Source organism: Grammomys surdaster, unplaced genomic scaffold (genome assembly GCF_004785775.1).
Source record: "Grammomys surdaster isolate TR1022 unplaced genomic scaffold, NIH_TR_1.0 126197, whole genome shotgun sequence".
Lineage (NCBI taxonomy): Eukaryota > Metazoa > Chordata > Mammalia > Rodentia > Muridae > Grammomys > Grammomys surdaster.
The window spans coordinates 791,543-813,342 of record NW_021621002.1 but is presented as its reverse complement, the minus strand read 5'-3'; the positions used below and the strand labels follow the sequence as shown (position 1 = coordinate 813,342).

The 21,800-nt window shown below is 43.0% G+C and overlaps 2 non-coding genes across 2 annotated transcripts; one reads left to right on the top strand and one right to left on the bottom strand.

Annotated features, from left to right (window-relative positions):
- Positions 1–5,443: 5,443 nt before the first annotated feature.
- On the bottom strand, positions 5,444–5,575 carry LOC114613225. The gene has a single exon (XR_003710148.1). It is a non-coding gene; the product is annotated as a small nucleolar RNA SNORA17 (small nucleolar RNA).
- A 10,556-nt stretch (positions 5,576–16,131) lies between these two features.
- LOC114613229 lies at positions 16,132–16,261 on the top strand. Its single transcript, XR_003710152.1, has one exon. It is a non-coding gene; the product is annotated as a small nucleolar RNA SNORA17 (small nucleolar RNA).
- The last annotated feature ends 5,539 nt before the right edge of the window (positions 16,262–21,800 follow it).

Below are 21,800 nucleotides of genomic sequence, written 5' to 3'. Positions count from 1 at the left end.
TCTCTCTCTCTCTCTCTCTCTCTCTCTCTCTCTCTCTCTCTCTCTCTTTCATACACACACACACACACACACACACACCCTAATAAGTTACTGATGACTTGTGGCTCAGAGAGCAAGAGAAATGTTCAAGATTCCATGTAGTAAGTAGCTAATATTCAAGCTTGTCCCCAGATCACTCTGGTCCCAGGACCTTGCCCCACTATAAGTATATTTCTGCCTTGACTGTGAACTACAAGACTCAAAGGAGGAAAAACAGAGCCTTTTCTGTACTACTTTTAAAATTGCTCATGGGCTCATGGTGCTTAGCTCAGATTAAAGGGAACTGGGGAAAACATCCAATTAATTGAGATCATCACAGGGTTAGATTACTACTTAATAGATGAACAAAGCCCTGGGGACACGGCCTCAATACAACTGTCTGATCCCTTTTCAGATACACTTAGGTATCTAACTCCCTGACAGTACCTTTGATAAACTGAGTTAAATACTCAACACTTGAGTGAGAAGCTCCGCTGGGTCATGAGCCACACCCTACTCTGAATTTCAGATATAGAAACATGGGCTGAAATAGGGCACAGGGACAGGACTGATCTCCAGGCTTGGCATGGATATTCTATTGTGCATGTGGTTCCCTAGAAATGATACAGATCAGTGGGAAACTGAGGCCAGCGAACCAGAATGCATATCTGCTGAATGTGGGGAGTTTTCCAGCTATAGTACTTAAGCAAGAACAGCAGTGCCCCAGATGCTACACGTTTGCCTTCTCCTTTCCTCCCTGACTCCTCATTGTGAGCAGGGGTAGGAGATGTTTCCATTCGTCTGCTGAGAATCTCATCCTCATTTTTCTGCATTCCTCTAATACAGGCAAGACCACAGCCATATACTCTAAACCAAGTGTTCTTCAAACTCAAGAGGACCGTGAACTCACTTACCAGCTGTCATTTAAAAGGAAAGTAAATACCATTCTTCCTTGCAAACACAGGTGCCCTTAGCAGTCACAACAGATCCAGCCTAAAGTACCCAATAGAGGCTACATGGCCATCCTATATGAGACATGCTTCATAACTGATGTGAGAGCTGGTTTAGTTCAATCACTTGCACTTGAATGTAGCAAAACTTGATGGGGACGTGCAGAGCAGGCCTGCCCCAGCCTTCATGGAGTTCACACATGAAACAGAAGATGCAAGAGGCATGTAATCACACATTGCAAGTAGTGCCACAAATAACGGAATAGAGGGATTAAAAGAGTAACAAGGAGAATCATTAACTCTAAGTAAGGAATTGGATTCATGTTTTCCTCAGTTCTGTAGGGCTACTATGATGAAGCTGTCTTGGGAGATTGGTAACCAGTTAGGAGACATAGAAGAGAGATAATGTAGCCTAAACTACTGGGAGATATTAGAACTGGGACAATATGACATCGTCAAATGTTTTTTGTTTGTTTGTCTGTTGTTGTTTTAGATACAATCAACAGAACTTGGTGCTTCTGGGAAAATGAAAGATTGGGAAGATGAAAAAAAGGAGGGGAGGTTCTTTCCGTGATTGGACAAAGTCATCTGAAATTCTTAACATTGCTAATATTGAATAAAATGCCACCTGCCATGCCTCACAGCCTGTGTAGCTTCAAATTGCAGAGCTGGCCAAGAAGTGGACCCAGTACTTTCCATTGATGGGTCACAGAGCTACAGGGCTACAAGGTGGTGCCACCTAAACATCAGGGCTGAAAGGGGACAAAAACAAAGTCTACTGAGGCACACACACTACCCTATTCTGTACCACAACACTGAAGGCTCTCACGCTCCTCTAAGCACTAACACATCTGAAAATAAACCAAGGTCATAGCTAAAGAATCAGGGTCAAGGGGTGGTATGATTACCTGAACCCACATTTTAAAAACTGTGTGTGCCTGTAATCCCAGCACTAAGATATAAGATAGACAGAACCCTGGGGTTTGCTAGTGAGCCAGCCAACTTAGCCTAGTTGATGAGGTCCAGCTAGTGAGACACCCAGCCAAAAAGGAATAATAAATACCCAAGGTGTCCTCCAGTGTCCACATGCACACACAGATGAGCATACACACACACACACACATACACACACACACATGCACACACACTTGAATTGAATCAAGGATCAAATCAAAGCAACACGGAAGAAAAAAATATTAGCACAGCCATTATTTTCAGTTATTAATTTGTTGAGCATTTTCACATGTTTGGCCTCCATGGAGTATTATCATAGTTCCAGCCCCAATGTTTATTTTTGTCTGTAGAGCATGGCCATATCTCAAGACGGATGTAGGCCATGTTCTAGCACTTCCAGGGGAGTCCTTTGCATATGTGCATGTTCTGTGTGCCCTGGAGAAATGTGCTGTCCATAATTTAAATATACAACCAAAAGAAACAGTGGGCACGGCCCACAGCCACCACAGAATGAGGCTGGGCACTCAGTCATCACACCTGGTCTATGTGTACGTGTTCTTTGCCACTGAATGCCCATTTAAAAAGCCCCAACAGTACTTGAGTAACAGTCATCAGAAAACTGTGTTGTATAATGACATATCCACACACCCTGCAGCTCAGTGTGCCTTAGAGAGTTGATTCGGCCTCTTCTGCTGGCGCGGGACAGAAGAAATGGTGCCTACATTATGGGACTGGAGTTAGAATTAAAACAACTTTATAAAAAAGAGCCTGGTGTGAAGGAAGCCCTTAACAAGTACCAGAGAGCTGTGACAGCGTGGGAGCCTCCGGGTTTAGCCACTGTGAACACGTTAACATTTTCTGTTAGCTCCACAGTTAATCAGAAGAAAAGGCCAGTTCTTTAGAGTTTGTTTCACAGACTGGGATCTTTAGAAAATACTGGGGTAGAGGGGAGTCTCAGATCCTGTCATTTCAGAAAGAGAACTAGGATGTGGGAATCTTCCATTTTGAATCACAGAAAAACAGCATTTCCACACACACATTACATGTAAGAGTACAAATAGCCTTTAGTTAATGCTTGTATAAAAAGAAAGTTCCCAACAAGGACCAACAAGAGTACACTTTCTTTAATTTCATTCTTTAATCAAATCTCTTTCGGTAGAATTAACCCATTTCCAGTAGCAACCCATAAATACTAAGAAAGAATAAATTCTGTTATAATCAACTAAAATAAAGATTGGCAAACTTTTGATAACTGAATATGTCATATTTACCTTAAAATATTTCAACATTATCTTACTAATAGTTTACAGATGGCTGAAAATACAGGAATTTATTTTTTACCTGGATGTTAGGGCATTTACTAAATAAAGTGCCACAGTCATATAAGGGCATTAAAATATAACCATGAGACTTGTGTTAGTATTTAAATATGTGAGCCTATGGGGGCCATTCTCATTCAAACCACCACAAAACCTCATGAATGCCGTGCTGGCATCAAATTCATTGTTAGTCAAATTGGCCTCAGATTCACTATGTCATCCAAGCCAGTCTTAAACTCTTGATCCTCCCACTGAAATCCTGAGTGCGGGGATTACAAATGTGAGAAACCACACCTGACCAGATAAGTAGATGATTGATGACAGACAGACAGACAGACAGACAGACAGACAGGATAGATAGATAGATAGATAGATAGATAGATAGATAGATAGATAGATAGATACAGAGATACAGAGATACAGAGATACAGAGATACAGAGATACAGAGATTCAGAAATAGATGCAGAGATAGATGCAGAGATAGAGAGAAGATAAAAATATTAAATCTAAATTCTACATATGAGAAAAACACTGGATATTTGACTCATTGCCACAATTACCTTCTCTCTTCTTTTGTTCTCTCCTTACTTTAATTCTTTTACTTCCCATAAATAGTCACACACACACACACACACTACACACACACTTTTAAAAACGTTTTATTATTGGTTGTTGTGAATTTCACATCATGCACCCCAATCCTATTTATCTCCCTCTCCTCTCAAAGACACCCTTCACCCTTGCAACCTCTTCCTGAAACGGAGGGAAAAAATCATCATGGAAGCTGTAGTGTGTCACAGTGTACCCTGTTGTCCACTCTTCTTTGCTTGCAAATATTCATTGCAATGACTCCTTGTCCGGTATGAGGCCTCTGGGTTCTGCTGCTCTATTAATATTGTAACTTCACTGGGACTTGAATACCCTGTTATTACCCTGTGTCATGAAGACCCTGTAGTTTTGGATATGTGGGACTGGCTGCTTCATGTACTACAGCAGTTCATTGGTGGGCTAGATGTTGGGCTGGACCAATTTGAAGCCCTGAATCTAGGCCTAAGAGGTATCAGAGCTGGTCAGCACCAAGCCCTTTCACTCTTGTGCCCTCAGGGTTGGCTCATTTGCAACCCCTGAAACCAGGGCCAGATCTACCCTGCTGCCCAAGTGAGGTGTAGGACCCACTCTCACAAGTGCTGTAGCAGGTGAGGGTTAGGGACAGCTCTCCTGCTCTCATGATCTTGGGGACAACTTTTCTGCCTGGCATTGGTGGCAAGGAACAAGGAGGTCCATCTCTCCCTAGCCCATGTCACAAAATGGCAGACAAGTGGCAGGACCAGCTCTCCCACACTCATACCCTCTAGGCTAGCACACACTCACCACCACCACCCACACTCACACCTGCCATGAGGGTCAGCTCTGCTGTGTTGCCCAAAATGGGAACAGGGCCCAATCTCCCAAGTATTGCAGCTGATTAGGGTCAGGGTCGGCTCTCCAGCTCTCACAACCCCAGGGCTAGCTGTCTCATGATGCCCAAGTGAAGGGTGTGGCCAGTTCTACACAGCCCTCAGAAATCAACATGTCCCCAGTGTCGGCCCAGTTCAGGGATGTTTACCTGGCCTTTGGTGGCAACAGATCCCTGCTGCTACAGAGTCATGGACCCAGACATGACCCCCAGTGGAAGCACAGGCCGGGACTCCACCAAGGTCCCAGGGGAGATCACCAGCTGCTCATATCAAGCTGTTTCTTACTACCCTTGAGTCTCCAGTTCTGCCCCCCTTCATATTGCCCACTTCCTTCTGTTTCTGTTTCTCTTAGTGGTACCTGGGGTCTCTGAGTGTCTGGGATTATCTCAGAAGTGGTCTCAGGAGTGCTATGACCCACTTGTGTGCATTATGGCACTGGGCAGGGGTCATCTCGGGCATGGTTTGCTATCTCCCCTTCCAGGCCTGCATGACTCTGGACTGTTAGTCATCTCAGGCTAGCTTCCTGTCCAGGACTCCATGGCACGAGTCTGATGGTGGTCATCTCAGGCTCAGTCCTTGCCCAGGCTTGACCAAGTGGCCCATACAAGAGTCATCTGTCTCCGGCTCACTTCCTCATGGGGCCGGGGTTCTTCTAGTCTCCAGCTCAATCCCCATCCTGGGAGGCTGGTTTGGTCTGCACAGTGCTGAACTGGTGGTGGTCTTAGGCTCAGTGTTTGTTCAGGGAGTCTTAGACTACTAATCAATCAGATGTTCACAGGTCAGAACACTAGGCATAGACACATCCTCTCTCCTCTCTGCCCTCTACTGATACTCATGTGACACCGCAGACACACCTGCAGTGCTTCTAGGAGCATGCACTATTTATTTTTAATCAAACCTCTCAATACTGGTTTACCTAGTCAGCTGGAACTCCCAGAAATCCATCCAACAACAAGGGTTAACACCCACACCCTCTACTATGTTGTGTTTCTAACTCAGGATCAGGACAGTGTTTTCTCGACATAAAATGCCTGCTGTACTCAAGGTCTGGTAGCAGCTGTGATTGCCTGCACATAATCAAGCCCATCAGCATTCCTGCATGAAGTAGAAAGGGGCTCAACCCCTAGCTGAGGAGCTATGGACAGTAGATGAGTAGATGGCTTCTGAGAGAAGGCAAGTTAGGGTTTTTAAGTATGTGGGCCCTGGTAAGTCAACTTTGCTATGGTGGATGGCGCCATCATCATGAGTATATTGGGAGAACACACTGAACGCAGTGAGTTCTTTTTTTAAAATAGGACATACATTTAGAAGAGTGTGAGGTTAGGGGGTGGATCTAGGAGGAGTAGGGAGGAAGAGGAGTTTTTCTGCACTCTATCTCCACCCATGTCCCGCAGATGACAACCGCCTGTAATTCTGTGGACACCTGAACTCATATGCACATACCCCAACACACTCATAATTTAGAATAAAATAAATCTTAAAGCAAACAAGTGTGTGTGTGGTGTGTGTGTGTGTGTGTGTGTGTGTGTGTGTGTGTCTGTTATGCCTGAAAAGGGGAAAGAAGCTAGTAACTCAGTGATAAGACAAATAATCCAATTTCAAAATTATGGACAAAAGACTTAGACAGTACATGAAGGAAACTATAGGGAGAGCAAATAAATTCATGAAAAGATGTTTGGTGTCATGATCAGTAAGAAAACGTAAGTCAAACCCACCATGAGCTACCACTACCAGCAAAATAGCTATAATCAAAATGAAGAAAACTAACAAGTGTCGGGGAGGGTGCAAAGGGAGCCTCACAGATTGTTAGTGGACTTGGAAAAGGACACAGCCACCTTGAAAAACAGTTCAGCATTTTCTCAACAGCTTCAACACACACAGCCACATGACCAGGTACCTCCTAGGTACCCCAAGGATAATAAAGATGGGTGTCCATGCAAAGACTCTCAAACAATATGCACAATGGCTGCAAACCAGGAGAGCTCATGTGCTCATCATCTGATAGACAGTAAAAGTGATGGAATATTCAGAACTGGGATGAGCTTCATTAACGGGCAACCAGTGACGCCACATCCACCCTCATCCGCAGAAAATGCCCACACCCGAAATTTCCTGTGATCACATCTAGATTCTTACCACATCTCATCATAGATGATCCTGTTTGTTTGTTTGTTTGTTTGTTTGTTTGGAAGTGTTACTTATTACTTAGTGGTTTGAGAAAATGGGCTTACATAAATGGAAAATGCCTTATTTGACTGTCTTTGCCCAGACCAAGCCACAGTATGTTGTTCCAGTGATAGGCCATACATTCGGTAAATTCTAGAGCTTCCCACCTCACAAACGTCATCATGCTTTAAATTAAGATGGTATTAAATAGCAGCAAACATCAGGACAGACTGATGACAGAGAAATAGGCTATAAAAGATGGTGGAGTAGGGCGAAGATTAGACTCAATTGAGAAATGACTCCATCACACTGGCCTGTCAGCATGTCTGCAGGGGATATTTGGTTGGTTGGTTGGTTGGTTGGTTGGTTGGTTGGTTAGCTAGTTGGCTGGTTGGTTGGTTGGTTGGTTGGCTGGTTGGTTGGTTGATGTGAGAGGGTCCACTGATGTGACTGTGCCACTCCTAGGCTGGTAGTTCTGAGTGTTATGAGAAAGCATGATGAACAAGCCATGGGGAGCAAGCCAGTAAGCAGTGTTCCTCTATGGCCTCTGCTTCAGTTCCTGTCTCCAGGTTCCTGCCCTGCGTTCACTCAGTGATGGAATGTGACTTGAGAGTTGCAAACTAAAATAAACCCCCTTTTTTTACCTCAAGTTTCTTTTAGTCATAGTGTTGACTATGCACAGCAATGGAAATCCTAAGACAGGTTCTCAGCACCCACATCAGGCAGATGACAACTGCCTGCAAATCCATTCAATAGAATCCAAAGTCTCTGGCCTCTATGGACACCTGCACTTGTATGCACACACACACACACACACACACACACACACAACTTTGAATAAAATAAATCTTAAAACAAAAGAAAAAGAAGGTAATCAGAAGTCCTCACCTCTCTTCTCAATACTCCACATATTTAGCCTGGTCAGCCCACAGAGGCATAGAAGAAAATCACAGGGAACTATAACCAGAGACAGTCAGGCTGAGATGATAGTGCTAACATACGGAAAAGGTGTTAATACTGACTTTCTTGAGAAATTATTAAAAGGAAGAAGTCTAGCGGCCAATCTCTGTTATGGATCCTGCTGTTTCTGTATTACTAGAATGAGAAATCTTGTACTTCTGTCTTAGTTAGGGTTTCTATTGCTATGAAGAGACACTGTGGCCACAGCACCTCTTATTAAAATAAAAATAGACATTTAACTGGGGCTGGCTTACTATTCAGAGGTTTAATTCATCATCATCATGGCTGACATGGTGCTGGAGAGGGTCCAATAGTTCTACATCTGGATCCTCAGGCAGAAGGGAGGAAGAATAAGCCATTGAAGCCTCAAAGCCCACCCCTAGTGACACAGTTCCTTCAACAAGGCCACACCTACTCCAACAAGGTCACACTTCCTAATAGCACGACTTACTATGAGCCTATGGGGGCCATTTCCATTCAAACCACCATAACCTCAAATAATGGCACCACACACCTTCCATCCCACATCTCACAAGCAGGAGCAGCTGAATTCCAGACCAGCCTGTGCTACACAGTGGAGCCACTCAGGAACAGAACAATCCAGGAATAGGTGTGTTTCTAAAATGAATCCACTCCCTTGATGGCCACACCCTACATAATCTCATCCCATTTCAACACAGTCATCCTGTAACTTGCTTAGTATTGAGCTTATAATTAAGGAAGGTAAAGGTGATTTCCATGAACGATTGAGGCTCTTTGGTTTAAAGCCCCTTGAGAGGGAAATTATCATGAATGTGCTTTACTTAAGTAGGTGAGATCCACCCCTGAAGTTGGGGGTTTTCCTTGCTGGCTTGATGAAGTAAGTCAGCATAATGAGGAAGCCCATAGAGCAAAGAGCTAGGGATAGCTGCAGAACATGATGGCAGCCTTGCTCATCCTAGGTCAGATTATTACAGCCAATAAAGTTGGGTGAACTTGTGTGAGAAGAGTTAAAGCCTGGAGTTTATAAAATGATACCATAGAAGACAGTTTTCTCTTTTGTATGTTCATCTAACTTTAGCAATGTGCATTTTAGAGTTGAGTTGGGAACATCCAGATCTCATTCCCTGGATGCCTGACTTCAACACAACCTCCTCAGACCCTCCAGGTTGGACCCCAGAGGAAGAAAACCAAAGGAACAGTGTTCCATCCAGGCATCAGCAGGTGCATACTGTTCACATATTCCTATCTTCTCCTCTTTGGCTTCCATGGTCCTAGTCATAGCTTGGTTCTGTATCCTGATGGATCACTATGCATCCAAACTTCTTTGAACAATCAAAGTGCACTGGATCCTAAGCCACGTCCTTTGAGCTTTGATCATGTAGACACCTGGCTAGGTACAACTTGGGAAATCCTTCCTTCCTTCACCAATTACAGTTGTTTGGATGCTTGTTGCCTAAGTAACACAGGCATCTCTGCATTCTCCAAGACTTTGAAGTTGAATCCTCTGAGAGGGAAGAAGCTCATACCCATGGGGTCGGGATAAGCACATAACCTGTCCCAAAGTCCTGCCAGGGAATTGGAAGATGCAGATCCTTACCCCCCTCATCTTCTCTCATTTGTCACAAGATCTCACACAGGACTGTCCATTAGTGCAGAGGCATCATTAATGCAGACTTTCAGGCCACTATCAATAGTCTGCCCACCAGCATGCAAGATGGAAAGCTGCTCTCTCTGGCTAAAAACCCCCCACCAGTACTCGACACCCCCACATCTCTTTAAGGCACTTTTAAACTCCGAACTTTCTTGACAAACTAGAGTCTGGTTTCAGACTCAGGGCCTTTGTCTCGTTGCAGAACTTCAGTACTCGCTCACTAACAGGAACTATCCCCAACTTTCTCTGACTTCCCATTCCTGAAGCCGGATGACAAACGCCTTGCCACAGCACCTCCACCAAGTGTAAAAGTTGAGTCTACACACATGAGCACTGTACCTGCCATTAGCAAGGAAAGCTTTGCAGAAACTACCTCAGGACTGAGGCAGCTAGGCCTCTCTCAGCCTCACCACAGATTGGAGGTGAACAGAAAGCACATGCCAGAAAGGCACATGTGTGCGCCTTAGCTCCTCCTCAGTAGCTGAGAGGACATTGGCTGGGATCTTGGTCCTCACTCCCTAAAGCATCATAGCTTTCCAAAAACCTCTCTTCCACTCCCTCTTCACAATTTCAATCCACTTCTCCCTGTGTTTTATCATGTAAGTGGGTCCTATCCACCAGCTTCCTTCATCTGCACTTCCTTGGGCTTGTGTTGAATGTATTGTTCATGATCAGATGGACAGCAAATCCTTAAACTGTGATCCATGGCCTCATATGGGTTGCATAACTGAATGTAGGATCAAAAAAAAAAATTGGCTCTTGCACTTCAACCAAATACTAATTCAAAATCAATCCATAATGAATCCTGGGTATTTCTGGCAGTGTTTGCCCATGTTGTATCATGGTGTATCATTCACTACGGCCTTGGTTCTGGACACACAGACATATGCACTTCGCACTGCACATACTGTGCACCATACACCATCAATGATACTACCTTAAACACCTCAGCTCAGAGTTGAGACTTATCATAAGTTATAAACTACAGTGTTTTCACTGTTCATACAAACTTTTCTGCTCTTACAGAAACATAATGGTTTAATTGCAGAAAACAAAGACTTTACTTATTTTTTTCCCTTCTGTCATTCCTCAGTATGTATCTAATTAGTCTACTTTGGGTTATATCATTAGAAAATGTGAGCTTTTTTCAGAATGCTATTTGAGTTGCTGGCTTAAGTTTCATCTAAATCAATTATGAAATGAATTTTGACTTGGGATTCAGACAGAATTTCAAGCAATTTCTAATCAGACTTTTGATTTTATACAATATATTATGACAATTGGTCTGCTTGGTGTGGAGGAGAATTCCTAAAAAGAAGCAGTGCTGAAGAAGGCTAATTAAAACTTCACTGACTGAGGAGAGTTTTGAATGTAGCAGGTCTGGAGTCTAATGACAGTTTCGTGCTATCTTTAGCCCCCTAAAAAGTCACTGCTTGCCCACTTCTTTCTGACCTAACACCTGATAGATTAAAACCTTTGGAATGTATTAGCTTAATAAAAATCTTATCATCTGTTCATCAAAGGTCTAAGAATCCCATCAGATAGCATCTAAGGCCAATCTGCCTGGCTGTAACCCACTTCCCTGGTGTTTCTTCTCATCAATGTAATTTGTAAATGCTTTATTTATGACTTTATTCTACTACTACACAGTTTCAGAAAACTGTTTCTATGGGGGAACATAGAACGTGGAGTAATCTGGCTTCACATTTTCAAGCCATGGTCATTCACATTTGGCTCCAGAATAACTCTCTCTTATTGCCTTTGAAGTGAGAGCTGAGCGTTTGCACTAACAACAGCAGCAAAAAATATCCATCGGTTCTAACAGAAGTTAAAGACGCCCCACGTCCTCGAGAAGCACAGCCTACATCCAGGAGCTAATTCTTTACAGGAAGATTAATAAGCATGTTCATCTCAGTCTGCAACTTGGTTTCTATCTTGAAGAAATGGTAACATTATATCATACAGAAGAATTGTTTTAAAATGAATTTCACTATGGTTTATCGGGCAGACACTCACAGGATTTAGAGTTCTGCCCAAGAGGGCATGTGCTGGAGGGATGACACTTCCCTTTGTCAAGATCTGCACTTGGCACAGCTGTTACAATCTGGGAAGTCTGTCTTCATGGTGGCATATAACTTGTGTATAGAAAACTTAGGTGACCCGCTGTTGTTCAACAGTGAACAATTCAGAGAAAATGCCAAATGAATCGTGTTGAAACCTAAACGTAATCCATTTGCTCAGATGATGCTTTGTGTTGTTCTGAAATCTGACTTCAGAAGGGAAACGTCTTAAGAGAAAACTCAATCTCATAGATTTGAGGCAGGGTTATAGTGACAATTTTGGAATTGTGGTGTATTTTTAAACACGGTAATATTATAAGAATGTGTTTTCATTTTAATCCCAGGTATGAGGATGTAGGGATGCTTCAGACTGTTTGCAGCAGCTGACATGGTTTTGCCAGCTGCAGACAGTTTCTGCAATTGTGTGACATTTGCAATTCTGGAAACTTTTCAGAGGGTATTTAAATGCTAGGGCCCCTGAGAGGCGAAGGGTGGTTGATGGTCGTTTAGGGAGATTGGTTGCTGGTCAAAGAAGAAACAAAAGAAAATAAATTAGATTCAGGGATTTTGTTTTTCCTAATTCCTCTCCCCCTACCCCCATCCTTGTTTCTATCCTTAGTATTAGGGGGTGAAACCAGGGAGATAAAGGGTAGGCAAGAACCCACAAAATAGCAAACAGCAGCTACATGAGGGTTAGATTGTCAGGGAAGGCTTAGAAAAGAGATATTCACATAGAGTTGGTGGACTAGACTGGGTCCCCAATTTAAGGAGAAGCTCTGACATCTGCCCTTCCTTCAAACTCCTAAGTGCCTAGTCCTTTTGAGATCTGATGCAGGCTTTTCTGTATCAACACTGCCATCTGGTGGTCATATGCCCTATCTGCCACAATGTGTAGCTCCTCGTGCTGTAAAGGATTGATATAGGTCTAGATTTTTGATATGGTCTAGATTTTTTTTATCCTACGTGACTGGAAAGGCATGCATTGTTGTAGTGCAGGTGCTGTAACATGTATCTCTAATGTTTCCAGCATTGAAATTAGTCCCCCTTTGAAGTGTTAAAAGGAAGGATGACAGTATTTAGAGTTGGAACCTCTGGGAAAAGGTTAGGAATAAAGTCATCAGGGTGGTGTCCTTGTAATTAAATCCCAGTGGCTTTGTAAGAGAAGGGAGAATAGAAGCTTTACACAACTCCCCGCAGTTTGCTTTGTAAGAGCCTATAACATACTCTGTTACCTGGGAGGTCTGCTAGCAAGAAGAACATCACAGATTTAACCCCTCAACTTTGCATCTCCAGAACAATAAGCCAAAACAAACCTTTTTCTTTATAAAGTAACTCTGCCTCAAATACTTGGTCCGAGTAATTAAATGGATGGTATAGATGTCCCTAAGTACATAATGTTGAAAGCATCTAGTTCGATACGTGGTATTAATGCTTTCAGAAATTTGTGGTCTATGTTTTATGTTTAAAATTTGCCATTTTAAGGCTTTCTGACCTGCACTGAGTTACCCCTGTGGGGTAGACAGTAACGTCATTAACATTCCTGACTGTGGTTCTCAAAGCTGAATGCTATTGTCTCACCAGAAGAAAGTGCACAGAGCATCTCTCAAACTAACTTACTTTTTTTTTTTATTTCAGCTGCCTTATTCCTCCTACCCTTCTTGGACTGTGTCTCTCCACTCCCGATGTCAGTCTAACACAAGTCCACACCCTAATAAACATCCCCAAAATGAACCAATGGGTTCATCTTGCTCTCACCAGAGTGGTTTAGCCAAATTCAGCAGCATGTATCCTGAAATGTCTCAGCAGGTCTAAAACTTAATGTTGCTTTCAAATGCTGGGAAGACTGGAAAGTAGCTGTTCCTGAGTGAATTTAAGTCATGGCCCATCAAGATGCAGGGTTTTCATCAACTAGTGGAGCCAAAACTGGATGGCAATGAGTATCAAGTTGGGAAATGTTGAGCTCAGTAAGGAGTACGGATGATAGGGGACAATGATTCTGCATCTTACCTGTTAGAAATGTCCACTAGACCCTGTGCCCTCCTTTGTATCTTAGCCCTGAATTTCTCAATGGCTCTAGTCACTTACTTGACAATTTCAGTCATGGAAATGAAATTATCCCTATTTTCTCCCAAGTCTTTATTTTTACATCCATATCCATCTGGTATTCTAGGCTACACAGTTAAAAACATGTTTTGTTCAGCCTGGAAAGGAGACACACACTCCACTGCAGATTCCACTGCAGGTAGTCGCATGAGTAAAAAAAAACCCCAATCTAAGCACCAAGCTGTAGCCTCCTCTTCAGCCCTTTCCCAAATCCAACAAGGATTGGATGTTTAGGTGCATGACATCCAGTTCTACACAGCCCACAGGGCTCATGAACAAATGTGTTAATCCTCAGAGACAAGAGATGTCTGAATGCAACTGCAGCTGGGAAGTTGCTGCATGCTTCCTTCAGGAAAAGGGCTGCCAAAGGCATAGTGGCCCTTAGGTTGACCCTTCTTTCTGTTCAGGAACTGAAGGACATTGGGTTTATGTGAGCTAATCCTGAATAATCCCAGTCATGACAAGAAATGCAATGACTATCTATAGCATGGAAATCTACATGACAGTTGGCATCCAACCGTCTCTGTTCATGGAGGAATTTGTTATCTAAGCCAGGAATACTTCAAGGGTGAAAATGAATATCCTTACTAGCAATATGAGGACTATATGCATAATCGGAGAACGTTCTTGAACAACTCAAAGTATAAAGTCATCCAGTTACATATACTTTAAGTCATGTGTTAGTCACATTTGAGAAAATGCCTCTACAAGATCAGACTATAGGCAAGCCTACAGAGCATCTTCTTAATCAGTGGTTGATATGATACAGGCTAGCCCATTGTGAGTGATGCCATCCTTGAGCTGTTGGTCCTGGGTGCAACAAGAAGCAAGGTGAGCAAGCCAATAGGCAATGCTCCTCCATGTCTCCAGGTCTCTTTCCTGTTTGAGTTTCTATCCTGATTTCCCTTGATGGTGAAGAATGTGACCTGAGAGTTGTAAGTTGAAATAAACCCTTACACACACACACACAAACACACAAACATACAAACACATACACAAACACACACACAAACACACAAACACACACACAAACACATACACACAAACACACAAACATACAAACACATACACAAACACACACAAACACATACACAAAAACACACAAACATACACACACACAAACACACACACATACACACAAACACACGCAAAAACACATACACACACAAACACACGCACACACACAAGTTGCTTTTGGTGATGGTGTTTCAGTTATTGGTCTCAGGTCATAGGGTATTACTGTGAGAGACTGGACCATGTTTGGGAAAGGATGTAGAAGAACTGTGGAGCTTTGTGCTGAAACGCCATTGAGTACTCAGAACTCAACGAGTGTTTCCATGTGATCTTGGAAGATAAGAATGTTAAGACCAATGCAGATCATGGAGGCCTAGCCTGAGAAATTTCAGAGGGAAGCGAAGATTCTATCAGGGGCATTCAAGTGGTATTTTAATTAAGAACAACTAAAGTAAAACATCTACAGCCCAAAGAGAGTTGATAAGAATGTTAAGATGGGGAAGAACTATCTTTTCAACAAATGGTTCTGTAACAATTGGAACTCTACACCCAAGTTAACAGAATTGTAACCTTCCTCACATCACATAAAAAATTAACTCAGAACTAAGGTGAAACGGCTAAACATTTAGATGAACACGTGTGCAAACACATTAGCAACAACCAAAAATAACTATCTTTCATTAAATTAGTAATTTTTATACTTCAAGTAGTGTCATTAAGAAAATGAAGGACCAATTCACAAACCACATGAAGCTCAAGAAGAAGTAAGACCCAAGTGTGGATACCTCAGTCCTTCTTAGAAGGGGAACAAAATACTCACAGGAGCAAATATAGAGACAAAGTGTGGAGCAGAGACTGAAGGAAAGGCCATCCAGAGACTGCCCCACCTGGGGATCCATCCCATATACAGTCACCAAACACAGACACTATTGTGGATGCCAAGAAGTGCTTGCTGACAGTAGCCTGATATAGCTGTCTCTTGAGAGGCTTTGCCAGAGCCTGACAAATACAGAGACAGATGCTTGCAGCCATCCATTGGACTGAGAGCACTGGCTCCCCAATAGGAGTTACAGAAAGGACTGAAGGAGCTGAAGGGGTTTGCAACCCATAGGAAGAACAACAATATCAACCAACCAGACCCCCCAGAGCTCCCCAGGACTAAACCACCAGCCAGAGTACACATGGAGGGATCCATGGCTCCAGCTACGTATGTAGCAGAGGTTGGCCTTGTCGGGCATCAATGGGAGGAGAGGCCCTTGGTCCTGTGAAGGCTCAATGCCCCAGTGTAGGGAAATGCCAGGGTAAGGATGTGGGAGTGAGTGCGTAGGTGGGGGAACACCCTCATAGAAGCAGGAGGAGGGAGGATGGGATGGGGGGTGGAAAGGGGATAACATTTGAAATATAAATAAAGAAAATATCAAATAAAAAATAAAAGAAAGAATAATTAAAAAGTAATTTGAATTAAAAGAAAAAGAAAAAAAAAAGAAAATGAAGGACCTGCCCCTAGGCATTGCAGGTGTGGCTGCTGTGTCATGTGTGCATCAGTAGGTGGCAGAGAGGAGGCAGGCTAGGTATATGCTTGGTGTTCTGACCTGTGGACATTTGAATGATTAGAAGCCTAACCTCCTCTGAGAAAAGTGAGACTGACATCAGTGGAAGTGGAGGGCCTTGGTGCCTGAAAGTTTGTATTCCCTAGTGTTGGGGAATTCGAGAGCAGGGAGGCAGGAATGGGAGGATGGCGGGAGCACACCCTCATAGAAACCCCCAGAATTATATGGATTAGATATGATAGAGACAGGCCACTAGAAGACTAGATTCCAGAATTCATACAAAAAATATCTTGATACTAAAATTTCTTTTGATAATTGTATATTGCAGAATACACAGCCTTGGTGTATCTACTCATCAAGCAAGCTGAGCAGACCTGCTCGAACCTCTGATGTCCTGGAATTTCAGCTGGATGCAGTGAAGACACAGGTGTCAGAAGTTTATCAATTTACCCTTCCTCCCACCCTTCTTCTAATATCTCAATGCCTGTAATCATCTTGAAGAAGTTAATGAAGAGTCACCACCCCTATTCCCTGTTCTTGGGGACTGAGGTGGTTAATATTGGGCTGTCTTTCTAGGGAAAAGTAGTGGTTTTGTTGGAACAGGGAGGAATAGCTAGGATTTATTGCCATAGCTGTAACCTACTGGCAGAAATCTGTATAATTGTTATTAAGCTGAAGTTATAATTTCTTAAATGGTACAAAATTTACTTTGATTTCAAACTTAAGCTTTTCATTGGTATGAGTTTCCTTTTGATATAAAAGTGAGATTAATATTGTTACTCTCATAGGCATTGTGCCTATATAACACACTTAGGAATACAAGGCTTAGGCCCAGTCCTTCTTTAACTTTTTTAACTGATTTGAGATGGTTAGCCTGTGAGTTAAGGGCCTATAGCAAATTCATGGCTCTGAGTTTATTGTTAGGGTGTTTTCTATATTTTATTTAGAAATAGCTGAGAGGAGTTAACAGACAATAGTCCAGATTGCCTTACATGGATAGTTGGTTTTCAAAACATCAGAAGTCTACAGAATTGACATTACAAACATTTCTGTATTAATGTTCATTTTGCTTAGAGACCTGTCTGCTCCTGACAGCTTCCTGTCTTGGATTCTAAGAAGAAATTGAGCATCTTTGGAGTTACTCCAGTTGTGGTGAGACAGCCACTAGGCAAGAATTGCCTCTTTTCATCTACAGACAAATTACTGTCCAGAAAAGGACACATTTGTGGAATAGTCAACTGATCTTATCTGCCAAGACAGAGTAATCATCCCTTAATAATTCTGCATCACTAGGTCTGTCAGATGATCCTGGGCCAGAAGGCTGAAGATCAGCTGCTCCAACGTTTTGTAGTATAGGGACTGTCCAGGTGTTCAGTGGTCTCTATAAATTGGCTAAGTTTTAGAAACTATGCCTTGTGCTTCCCATAATCTCAGTTAATTCAGTCATTCTGGATTTATGACAGGGTTGAAGACTTATAGTCTCATAGCCAATCCTGGCTATTTATTTTGAGAGAAAAGATTTGAGAGGATGGTTTTCAGCTGACATTCATTCTAAAGCCAAGAAAAAAGCCAGGTTCAGAACTAAGTCTTTTAGTTAGGAGAGATGACAGAGGTTTTGTTTAGTCAACAAAATGATGGACTGGGTATTAGGTTTATCTTGTACCTTACTGATACAAATTGATATAGTTATGCTGTAATTGTATTTTGAGAGAAAAGATTTTTTTTTTATTTTAACAGGGTGATATATAGGAGGAGCTAAGGTGGGAGGAGTAAGGAGAGGAGGAGGAGAAGGAGATGAGGAGCTAGGAGATGACAGAGAAACATGGGGGGAACATGGAGGCGGATGTTCGCGTGTCTCTGCCAGTCAAAGGTAGCTGGTATATCTAGGTTGGGTATTGGGTTACACTTCTGATTGTATGGCCATCTTATTATTGAGCATTACCAAACTTATAAAGCCTTTGATTAACATTTTTAAAAATAAATAAATAAATAGGATGAATAGTAATTAAGAAAAAAAAAGACCCAGGTGGAATCATCCTCCTTACTTGCACTGAAACTGTCTACTGGAACTCAGAAGAATAGACTGCCCACTAAGGTTGCTTTGCAATATAATTCACCTGAAACAAAGAATGGGTTCAGTGGGCTTCCCCTATAAAAACACAGTGCTGAATATTAAACTTAGAGCCTTGATCAGAAAAAAGAAAAGAAAAGTGAGTCTGAGATGACTACCAGTCCAGACAGTGAGCTAGCCTGAGACTATGACCAGTACGGTGCTGGGTGGATCTGTAATGCATCCAAGCAAGAGAGTGTCAGAATGTGACTTCCGAGGCTACATAAGAGACAATGAGCTGTCTGATTGAACGCTTCCGTGAGCTATCCTAGAAGTTCGGCTAGATGAAGGCTGTGTACCCCGGAGAAGCTCAAGGCATAGCGAAAGGGGGCCTAACTCTTAGTCCTCACAGCCAGGCAGCTGGCATGGAAGTGTGTGTGCAGTAGAGGATTCCAGTCCCCAAACAGAAGTCACCCATATCTCACACCACAGCAGAGGCCCTGAGCATCAGAAAAAAAAAAATGATAACTTCTACCTGCTCTGCCTGCCCAATCTCACATCCACTGATTCACAGGGTGGTAGCTGCTTTGAGCTATTAAGTTTGGGGGTACATTCTTATCTAACAAAACAGTGATAAAGGGAAGCTTAAAAGTCTTGTTTAAAATTAAAATTGTTCCAAATCCTTAACATCTCAGGAGCTCAAGTTTCCTACAGGTCATCAGTTGATCTCATGCCCCTCACTCACAAAAGCAGGCAAAATGGTGAGTCCCCTGCGCACAGTACCCCCGACACTAAACAAGAGGCACTGAGGTCTCAGGAGGCGAGTTTCCCAGATGTTTGCATCTCTTAGTCCTATCAGGAAGCAGGGAGGGTTGCTCCTGTTTAATGGGCACAGAAGAAGACATGTTCGACCTATCCCACAGTACTCACAATAGCTGCGACAGTATCTCAAATGCCCATGGTCCCCAGGTTGAAAAATCCTGCTATAGGATGCTCTTGGAAAGCCCTGGTACTGCAATTTGGCTTTGGCTTTTGCTCACATGCTAAAAGCTTGTACCTGGGCCCGTGATAGTACCTTCCCTGGGCCTCTCACCTATCCATTACTTTAGGACTGTAATAACGTAAATCTATTATTCTATGTGCAAAAATGCATTCTTGAAGATCTGACCATTTAAACCTTGAGTAATTCAAAGTCAATCCCGACAAACAATACCCAGAAGTGTTGCCTATAACCGGCCCCACGTTGCCTTATGTCATAGACATAAATACCATTTGTAGCTCCATCTGTGTGACAGCTTTGAAATTATACAATTCCTTGTGGATTTATATACTTGGGAGAATCACATTAATTTCATGTACAAAGCAAGATTTTGTTAATATTTCATATCATTCTTTCTCAAACTATCCTGTCCTGCTCCACTGGGTAACTGAGTGGGTTAGTTTGTGGTCTTCAGTCACAGAGCCTCAATACCCCAGAAAGGACAGTTGCAGCCCTTGGTTGATCTGCAGAGACTAAAATGCAAAGGATTGGGCTGTGACTCCAGAACAGTCAATAGCTGAGTAACAGATGCTTAAAGGGGATCCACTAGTCGTCATCCTCCCTCCCCTCCCCTCCTCTCCCTCCTCCAAGAAGTCAAGGGGGAGCTCTGTTTCTCACAGCACTTTGCTCATGTCATGACAAAAGTCACAACACACTGCATGAGCTGACCTACAGCTCTTGTCTTAGATTAGTCCTCACTATATTAAAGAAGCACATGGCCCCATCATTGCCTATTTTGCATCACAATTGGGAAGGAACTTTAACTAAATCTATGTCGACTTTATCTTGTCCATAAGAAGCATCACTTTTTCTGCCTTGCCATCCCCACGTGTTTAGTCGCCAATCTCCAATAGCTATGACATCATAAGCCTTAACATGGCCAAACCCTATTCAAAGTAGTTGGCAGCCATGACAGGATGCTATATCGGCCCCATGTTAGGAATTGGGAAATTGAGGCTGAAGAGGTTAAATACTTGATAAATGTTAAAGCCAGAATTCAAGTCCAGGCAAATCTAGTTGTATAGTTCACACTTTCCACCACTGAATTCTACAACCTGTCACTAACCAAAGCAGCAGCAGAAGAAAAATCGGAAACAGCATCTACATACAAGTTTCTGCTTCTTCTCGATAGCCCATAGACTAGAACTGTGATTTCTGGCTCACAACACAATAAGAAAAAAAAGCCCATTGCCCTGTATGGAAGAGGAGAGAAGAGAAGCACAGCACTGGAAGTTGCACTGTGCTGGCCCACACACTTGAGGGAGCAAGGAGTCTGTCTGCATGAGAACAGAGACAATCTGGGTTTAAGGGACATTGTGTTCAACTGCAGAGCTGGGAGTGCTGCCTGTTTGATGTCTGTCCCACCCATGACTTTCTGCCTGTCTCTGGCTCAGGCAGGCACAGAGATCACTTGAGATGCTTTGGTTTCTTAGGCCTGTAACTAACATCTTAAACTTTCTTTGGCTCCCTGTGTTCCTTGGTATAAAGCCTGAACTACTTAAAGTGTATTAGCAATGGCTCCTGAGCTTTTCTACTTCCCAGACCAGCTCAGGTGAAGTTCATGAAGTTTCATAAGTAAAGAATGTGGCTAACACCCCTCTACATCTCTGTTGTGACTGATCTCCCCACACACTGTACCTTGATGCCCAAAAGGATGCCCAAAAGGATGCCCAAACTGCCCCAAACATGCCCAGAAGCTCATCTGAGTCCCACTGCCTAGCAAAGGCCTGGCCAAGAGTACATGTCTCTGGACCAGTTGGAGGCTGATCCAGAGAACCAGGGAAAGTTCCTTAGGGGTCAAATAGAATCTCAGCTACCACCCTCTGCTAGCCTGCCAATAGACAGAGAGTTGGCAGCCAGAAGACTGCCAAGAATCAAAATATAAGAAAAAAGAAAATTAGAAGAAAAAAAAAAACCAAACAGAAATGCCTCATACCCTGGGATTAAAAGGGTGCCAGAAGCCTAAGAATAGTGGTTAGTGGAGAGGCCATCCTCTGAGCCCCTCAGTTCCGGCTCCTAGCAGCTGAGAGTCTCCCCTCAATCATTTTCCTGTGGTTTCTCTCTGAGCTGCTGAAACAACAAACACAGCTGAGGCACTACTGCGGCCTTAATTGAGCCCTTGATAGACAGCTGCATAATTTGGAGGCCAAGAATTTCCTCCAGCTGCTATGAGTGACTCCCCTGTCTGGCTTCTGTGGGTTGGTTTTTTTTTTCTTCTGTGTTTTAAGTTCATCAAACTCACTTTAATTCCAAGTCCAGAAATACAAAACTGGAAGGACTCAGCTTTCCTTCCTGGGGTGAGCCCTTCAACAAACCTTGCAGAAGGCTCTGTGCCCCCTCTGTCCTCTTCCCAAGGAAGACACAGGAGTGTCAAGGACCCCTGTGCTGAGCCTGCCCGGTAAAAATATCTCTGCTGTGTTTTCCAATGCTCTGCTGTCGCCTCTCATCTCATATATATGAGTGTCACCTCTCTGGTGGATTATTCCCATTAGCACACAAAGTTTGTATTTCTTTCTTCCAAAAAAA